Here is an 8,012-nt window from a genome sequence, read left to right as displayed (position 1 = left end):
GGGCCGCACCGCCCGCGCTCACCCCGCGCATAGAACCTGCGCGCGGCCGATACATGAATAAATACTAAATGCAACGAACGCTCTTCGTGCCAGACTGAAACCGGACATTTATCGAAGCTAAATGAATTCCTGGGTGAGCGTTGCCACCGAATCTTGGCTCCGAGTGCCGTCGCCGGTCGCGAGGCGCCGCACCTTCGCTCGCAACATCAACTTGTGACGCAATTCTGTAATCGTTTTAAGAAAGTTATCAATCGACTCAACATAATTCAATGACATACGAGTTTTACTGCCATTATTTGTTGGCTCATTTAGATAAACGCACTTTCATGATATACACTTTACGTCCATTCACCGTAATATTTTATCATTCACTTATTTTATCTTTTCAATTGAATTTTAATTGCGCCGTGAACAGCGAATAATTTTTCAATGCAGCTGAGTTAGTATTGCACAAATCCTAGACTGGTTTTCTGCCGTCATAAAGTGCCAAGGTAAAACAGTTACAAATTCATAACCACACATTCCCATTACAAGACATTGATTGTTAATTAGGTGTAGCGGTAAAAACCACTTGAAAACCAAAGTTTATGACTTTCGAAAGCTATTGGAAAAGCAACTTAATGAAGACCATTTTAATGTTGTAAAATGTTATTAGTATTTAAAGTCCTCTCTCGATTAAAGCTCAAATATATAATTTTGATTTAATTTAACAACATTGTATAATTTGTTGTTGTTATATAACGAAATTATTGTTATTTGTTAAATAATAATATAAAAATGCTCACAACGCCTATGTTACGCTTCACTACTGAAAGTGACAATCTTTCTAGTAATGTTGGTAGTCGTAGTCTTACACGTAATGCCGCCTTCTATTATACGAGAAACAGTTTCTAAGATAAGCTTTAAAAAGAATGGGCTTTTGAAAACAAATACGCTAGAATTAGGATCTTTTGTTCTAGAAGTATTCCACTAATCTTGATTTAAGTCTGTGGCCCTTTACTAAAACAGTAGTTGCAATTTTTTTGTTTCGAAGACGAGTTTCGAGAAAATTTCTGAATCAAATCTATGTGGTATTGTATATTTCAGTGGCATAACACTGTAAGATAAGTTAATATCGAATTAATTTAATGTGTATTAAAAAATGCAATTTATAGTTTAGCAAATATTGATCACCTAAAACAGATTACATTATATAGGTGTTTCAGAGATTAAAATACAAAAATTTTAGTTTTAATGTCGAAAGTTCCAGTCGCATTTTGAAAGCTCTAGTGAGAAAAAACGGGGGAAGACACTTGTATCTACTAAAAACATGAAAACCAAAGGCCACGCGTTGAACTCTTCGGTAGGGCCATCGATCGATTTGTTACGCTCGACGCAAGAAAGATTACCAGTCGTATTATGAATCTGTTTAGGCCTCGTCTGATGATATGAAACTATTTTAACATATATAAATATTAATTAATCTAACTGTTTACAACAGGTTTTAAATAATATCTTTATAATTGTATACATTAAAAAGTTATACATTATTTAACGTTGATCAAATTTCCTTACACATTAAGGATTAAAATATTATTATTTGTAAATTATTTTTTACTCGTTTTAATTATATTTCAAATTCTAATAGAGATCTGTATGATGTTCAAGTCAAATGATGCTAAAATGTTCACCGTTTGAGCTAAAAGTCTATAAGAAGAAGGTTGCATATTTAAATAGCATGGTATAGTACGTCGGTTTACAACAAATTCAAAACAAACCGAGATCATTGCCACAAGTATGGGCAGCATAATTCATTCACCTTGTTTTCTATAACGTAACCAAGAGAGCAGCTGGCCGAACGAGTTTGGAAGTATTTTAAGAAAGTATACTTGTCTTGTCTTATTGAAGACTCGCGTGTATCCACGACATTGTCTTAATAAACTTTAAACATACTCAAGCAATATTGAAACCTATAACAGTATCAATGTAATAAATAAATTTAAGCACAGTGACATTGTTAACGACATAATATCGGTGGTAGAGTTTTGTGAAGTCCCGTGTGGGCCGCCGCTGATCAATCATTGTACCAGTATATGTAATTAAAAGCATAGATATTCTACATTCTGGAGCATTTAGATTCTGTGATTGGTGGCACACTCATTTCTTACATTACCAGTGTCCCGTAGCGATCATAACGAACAACCGTCAGGTAGCCCATTTGCTTGACTACCTTGATAAAATAAATTATAAAATACATCCTACCGTTTCCATGTTACCTGTTTTATATGTTTATTCACGAGTGTATTAGCATATATAGACATAAATATTTGATACATAGAGATAAAAACTGATATGATTATTTAAAATTTTTACATATCCTTAATGTACTTTTCTATAAATATATCTTAAATATTATTATAATTACAGTTTTGATATTGATTTTTTTTTATACAGTATTGAAACAAATGTTCGCCCAAACCTTATGTTGAACTCAATTCTTTTCAATATTATTAATAATTAAAATTTAATAGAATGATAAAAATAAAAAATATATTAAAACATTCTAACCACTTAGCGAAATTACATAAACTTATAACAAATACTCTAAACACAAAAGTTTACGTGCGTCACTCAGGTCATCGGTCGTCCAGAGATGTTTGAGTTCCGCGTGGGTAAGCGTGCGTCGGAGCGTGGAGACAGGTGCGTCCGCGTAGCACTGTGATCTACCATATTAATGTTATTTTATCAGCACAAGTAAGTTTCATCTCTTCAAAATTCGTTTAAAAATCATAATTATCTTAAGAACATAGGTGCTTAAATACATTATATTTTAATACAGCGTTATACACGGGGTTCACAGTCTGTTAATGTTATGTTTGTTACGGGGTTATATTTGAATATGAAATAAAAGTCACTTGTAAAACTACTTTTTTAAAATAACAAATAATTTATACCAATTATTTGAAAATTAAATAATTATATAGACGGAGGATAATTTACAATGACAAAATATTATACAAAAACAGAATACATGCGTTCATAATATCTAATCTCATTTAACAGTTATTTCTCATAATAATGGCAGACTGGTAGGTATGTTTATTAAGATAAAATAAACACAATGTTGATTTCGTTTCATTGCAATACAACTCAGTTGAAATGGTTATCATTAGCCTCTTTTAAACATATGTTTAACATATATTTATAATTCAAATGCTGTGCTTATATATTACAAGGTATTATCGGAGACAACATTGTCAATCTTACCTTATCCTTCCATAACATTGGACAACTAACGTACCTTGAAACCTTTAAAGACTTGTAATGCCAAATCGGGTGCCGCCTACACGCGTTATAAATTACATACAAAATATTAAACGGCTTGAAAATATTAACCGTGTTTTGTTATTTATACTATTTCGTCTTAGCGGAACGTTGCGAAATAATTTTTGACACCAAAGAACGACCTGCGTCTATTATGTAAGTAACTTAAACAAGTTATAAAATTATATTGAATATGTTTATAGACGCACACGTTCATATTAATGCGATATATTATATTTATTAATGAAAATAGAGTTTGACATTCGTTTTTTTTTATGAAATAGGCGAATACGTACGGCCATGGGTCACCTAATGGTATGTGGTCGTCCATCACTCATAGACATTGGCGCCGTAAGAAATTTTAATTATTCCTCGATCTCCAATGCGCCAACAACCTTGAGATTTAATTTATTATGTCCATTATGTCTGTAGTTACACTGGCTCACTCACTCTTCAGGAACACATCAATACAAAGTATTGTTACTTGGCAGAAGAATGTATGATGTGCGCGTGGTACCTACCCAGACGAGTCTTGCACAAAGTCCTACCAAAAAAAAACCACCAAGTAAAAATTTTATAATATAATTAGATACCGAACTAATAAATGTATGTGCATATTGTACTTTCCTATTAATAGCGCTCTTAGTTTTCTTTGTCTACAAAGTTTGGTTTTAGTAATATACCCCACACTTGCACCAAGTATATAAAAATATCTGAACAAAAATACATGTGAATGGTTTTGCTTATTGGATAAACTTAAAAAAATAATTAATTATCTATCGTAAATATCTATGTGACATACTATTTTAGTTAGTTCAGAACCCGAAAACGATTCAGCTGACCCACCTTTTCAAAAACATACGAATGGTAATTCTGGCATACTTAAGAAATGGAAACGTACAAAGTGTCTTATAGTCTGATGTTAACGTGTGCGTATCGTTATGATAAATAAACTTAATATGCATTTCACTGCAGTTTGTTGACTCTCAAATGCTCTATCCCGTTTTCTGGCTCAGACGTCTGCCTGCCCATGCTGTAGTAATTATTTTAGATCTACCTACTTATCTACTGCGTTCATACGGAGAGATTTATTTGCTTTAAATTATTGTCTTATATAACATTTTTTGTAATATCATAAATTGTGTCAGTTAAACGCGTATATTTTTTATTTACAGACATGTTAGAGTTTTATATTATAGATTTGTTACTTTTTAATTTTATTTGCTATGTAATACATATTAGGAAAGTTTATATCGTTTAGAATCGGTTTTTTAATCGTTGACAAAATATATTTTACAAATATATGAAAAAAATACACATGGAATAATTCTAAAAATTTTTAAGGTACTATCTAGATTAAACGAAATAATAAATTACACACAACATTAACAGTCACACAACATTTCAAATAGATACTATAATTATTTCATTAATTTTATTATTATTATTTTCGTAATGTAAATTACTAATTTTTAAATTATGTACGTCTTTAAATTTATTTGTCTAGTAAACATAATCGTAAATGTAATAACATAAATATTATAAGTAGTATTATTAACTTGTAGTGTTAGATAATCGTATTATACTAAGTGTAAGCGAATTAGGTACTTGTATAGAGCTATACCATTGCTTTAAAATGATAATAGTTGCTTAGAACAGCCTGGAATATTCTCTAGAAACATACATTGTTGGGTTTTGGGATGACACCCGCATGTACCAGACAGATGACTAGATCGTGTTTCGAAGGAAATGTTATCGTTCTAGACTAATTCAGTAGAATTAGTAGTTCAGTAAACTGTTTTCAGTCAAAATCAAAATATCTTTTTTTCAAGTAGGCTCATAAGAGCACTTTGAAATCTCCATGTTACAGAGTTGTATTAAATGTAAATTTAATACAACATTTCGATTTAATGTCCACAGTTAAATAATTTAATGGACCTGTGGCTTGTTTATTTAAATAATAAACGCCTCAAAGGCTACACTAACCTTTGAAAGATTTCTTTGAAATTATTTAAGTTCATAAAGATTGTTTTGAATTTGACAAATATTCAAAAACATTTAGAATAAAAATTATATACCATCCATGCATTTTACGATACGTACTGAAGTACTACTAAATGTCTTAATATTCATATAAAAAATCCTTTATGTATAGACTTATAATTTGATTAATACACTTCATTCAAATGAAATATAAATCTAATAATGTTGAATGATAATAGAGAAGTTAAATAAACAGCCAATCAGTCGATAATAAATCGATTATTAATAGCATATATTGTAGAAAAAATAAAAATACGTTGCTGACCAATCCGAACAATTGCGCTTATCTTAAACGTAAAGTACGAAAGTTAGAGTAGTATTTGCATTTAAAAACCAAAAATATCCTCAAACAAAAAGTAAAAACATCACGCAGACACGTTTTACTTTAATTAAAAACAACATATTTAAAATTCTATTATATCTCTGTATTCTATATTTACAACTGTTATTATAATTTTTAAAATAAAAGTAATGTAAATTATATTATTAATCCCACATGTTGCAAGAAGTGCATTACGTACCGGTTATTCTTGTCTGCCATTTCATCTATTCCTGTACGTTGCCTACTAGACGCAATACTATCTTACACATATGTATATGCGGCATAGCGTTTACATGCAAATAAATTATGTTTATCTCACTAATCTAGGAACGTGAGTCGTAACATGTGCCAAGGAAATTCAATTTTGTTACATTACAACATTCATAGCATATAACTGTTACGTTGTAATATTCCTGCTTATTAGTATTTTTATGTTTTTTAATAATCAAGACTCATTTAAAAAAAAAGATTAAAATGTTTGTCGATTGAAATAACCCCAGAACAAATATAACTTATTTCATCGGCTGCCTTATTTATGTACAAGATGATTTTTTAATAATATATATTATAAATATACAATAGATATACAATATATTACAAACTGGAAACACGTTGTTGACACACAAAATATATTTCAATAAATTTTGTAGTCCTAACGAGACATGGCAAACTAAAGTATAGACAACAAAAACTTTTAATAAAAACTATTATCATTTAATAATCTATATGAAGAATCAAAGTTACACTCAGCAAAATCTTAAAAAATTGCAAACATTTTATATAAATACATGATATTTTTTTATATTTGTGTTTTCTTTTTTCATAACATTAAATGAGACAAGACTCACACTGCAGTGCCGTGTGCCTGAGATAGGTGCGCGGCGAGGGCGGTCTATTTCCAGTGCGTCTTCTTACGCATCGTCTACTATTTGTTTATAAATGCCAGACATTGATGTAATAATCGTTATATATAGCTTCAGTCGTTTTGCTATTACTAGTATAAACAAAAATATAATCACATACATTGTTTAAGTATCATTCAACAAGCAACGTAACTTATTTTTTATAATGATTTTGACTGATGACTTATTAATATTCAGACAATACACAATTAAAAATAGAATACAGACCAATTATAAAAGAAAATATGAAAGATGTATCTTATTTAACTCTGTAGAGTTAAATGTAAAATAATTCACAAGATGCGAAGAAGCATATTATTTTCATAGTAAACTGTTAACGCGTGTGAAAATATCTTTTTCTGAGAAATGAAAGCAACATTGTTCTGAACTGAAATAAGCTCAGTTCAAAGCGAAGCCCGCTAATTAAGAACAAGCTTGCAGTTTACGTTACGATCACTTCCCATTTGAAATCTAGTGCACAGCTTTGAACGACCCGGAAATATGAGAATCTAAAATTTTAAATTCGTATAAGACTATCGAATTTTAAGCTATTAAATATTGCGATATAACTTCAATTAATTATTCGACTTGAGTATGAGAGAAATTAAGGTTAGGTTAGGTTCTAGATGTTCTAGTAAGTACATATAAACAATTCACAGAAAATTTGCAACAAATATCTGTTTTGGGTGTGAGTGCTTTTATCTCATAATGTGCTGCGTAGTATACATTACCTATTATATTTATATTTCAATAATTAAAATCAGTAAAGACGAAATTATATTCTATAATCAACTTCAGTAGATATATTTTAATCGTTTTAAAAATAAAACTTACTTTTGATTAATAAATGTATACTATATGTTAAACAATTACTCAAAACGGAACGGAACAAAAGAGCAATTTTGATTATTTTAACTGCGTTATATTTATATAAATGTGAGTATTTATAATTTTTTTGTCAAGTCAGTCTGTAATTTCTTAGTTATAAAGTCATTTAGTTTACATTAACGCTAACTGTTATGCTAATTTGAAATAGTGCGCTTGAATATATTAAACGTCAGACAACTCTGAAGATAGTATGTATAAGCACTTTTAATTCATTTTTTTCTTTGGAACCCCTTCTTTTATAAACTTTATCGATTGCAGCTACATTTGTGTTTAATTTACAACAATATATTATTAAAATTAGATATACAAATTATAAGAAATCTTTAATTAAATTCTTAGGATAAATAATTTTACAAACATATAAACTATTCAACTTGTACCTATAATTATGATTCTACGTACGTCTAGACAAAATTATATAACACCATAATATCATAAAGAAAGTTTTTCGGAACCGAACAAAAACGTCTAATGCGATTGACATGAAACTTTCACATCATTTTAGCTTAAAGAAAAATAAATGACCGTGCGGACGTTATATGGTGAACGCGGGT

At 29.8% G+C, this 8,012-nt stretch overlaps 1 protein-coding gene across 1 annotated transcript in view; it reads left to right on the top strand.

Moving 5' to 3' along the window:
* Positions 1–8,012, top strand: part of LOC113402931 (pyrimidodiazepine synthase-like) — a 186,134-nt gene that overhangs the window by 21,286 nt on the left and 156,836 nt on the right. The gene's annotated exons all lie outside the window — the stretch shown is intronic.

This window comes from Vanessa tameamea, chromosome 16, assembly GCF_037043105.1.
Source record: "Vanessa tameamea isolate UH-Manoa-2023 chromosome 16, ilVanTame1 primary haplotype, whole genome shotgun sequence".
Classification (NCBI taxonomy): Eukaryota; Metazoa; Arthropoda; class Insecta; order Lepidoptera; family Nymphalidae; genus Vanessa; species Vanessa tameamea.
This window is presented reverse-complemented; position numbering and strand designations above follow the sequence as displayed.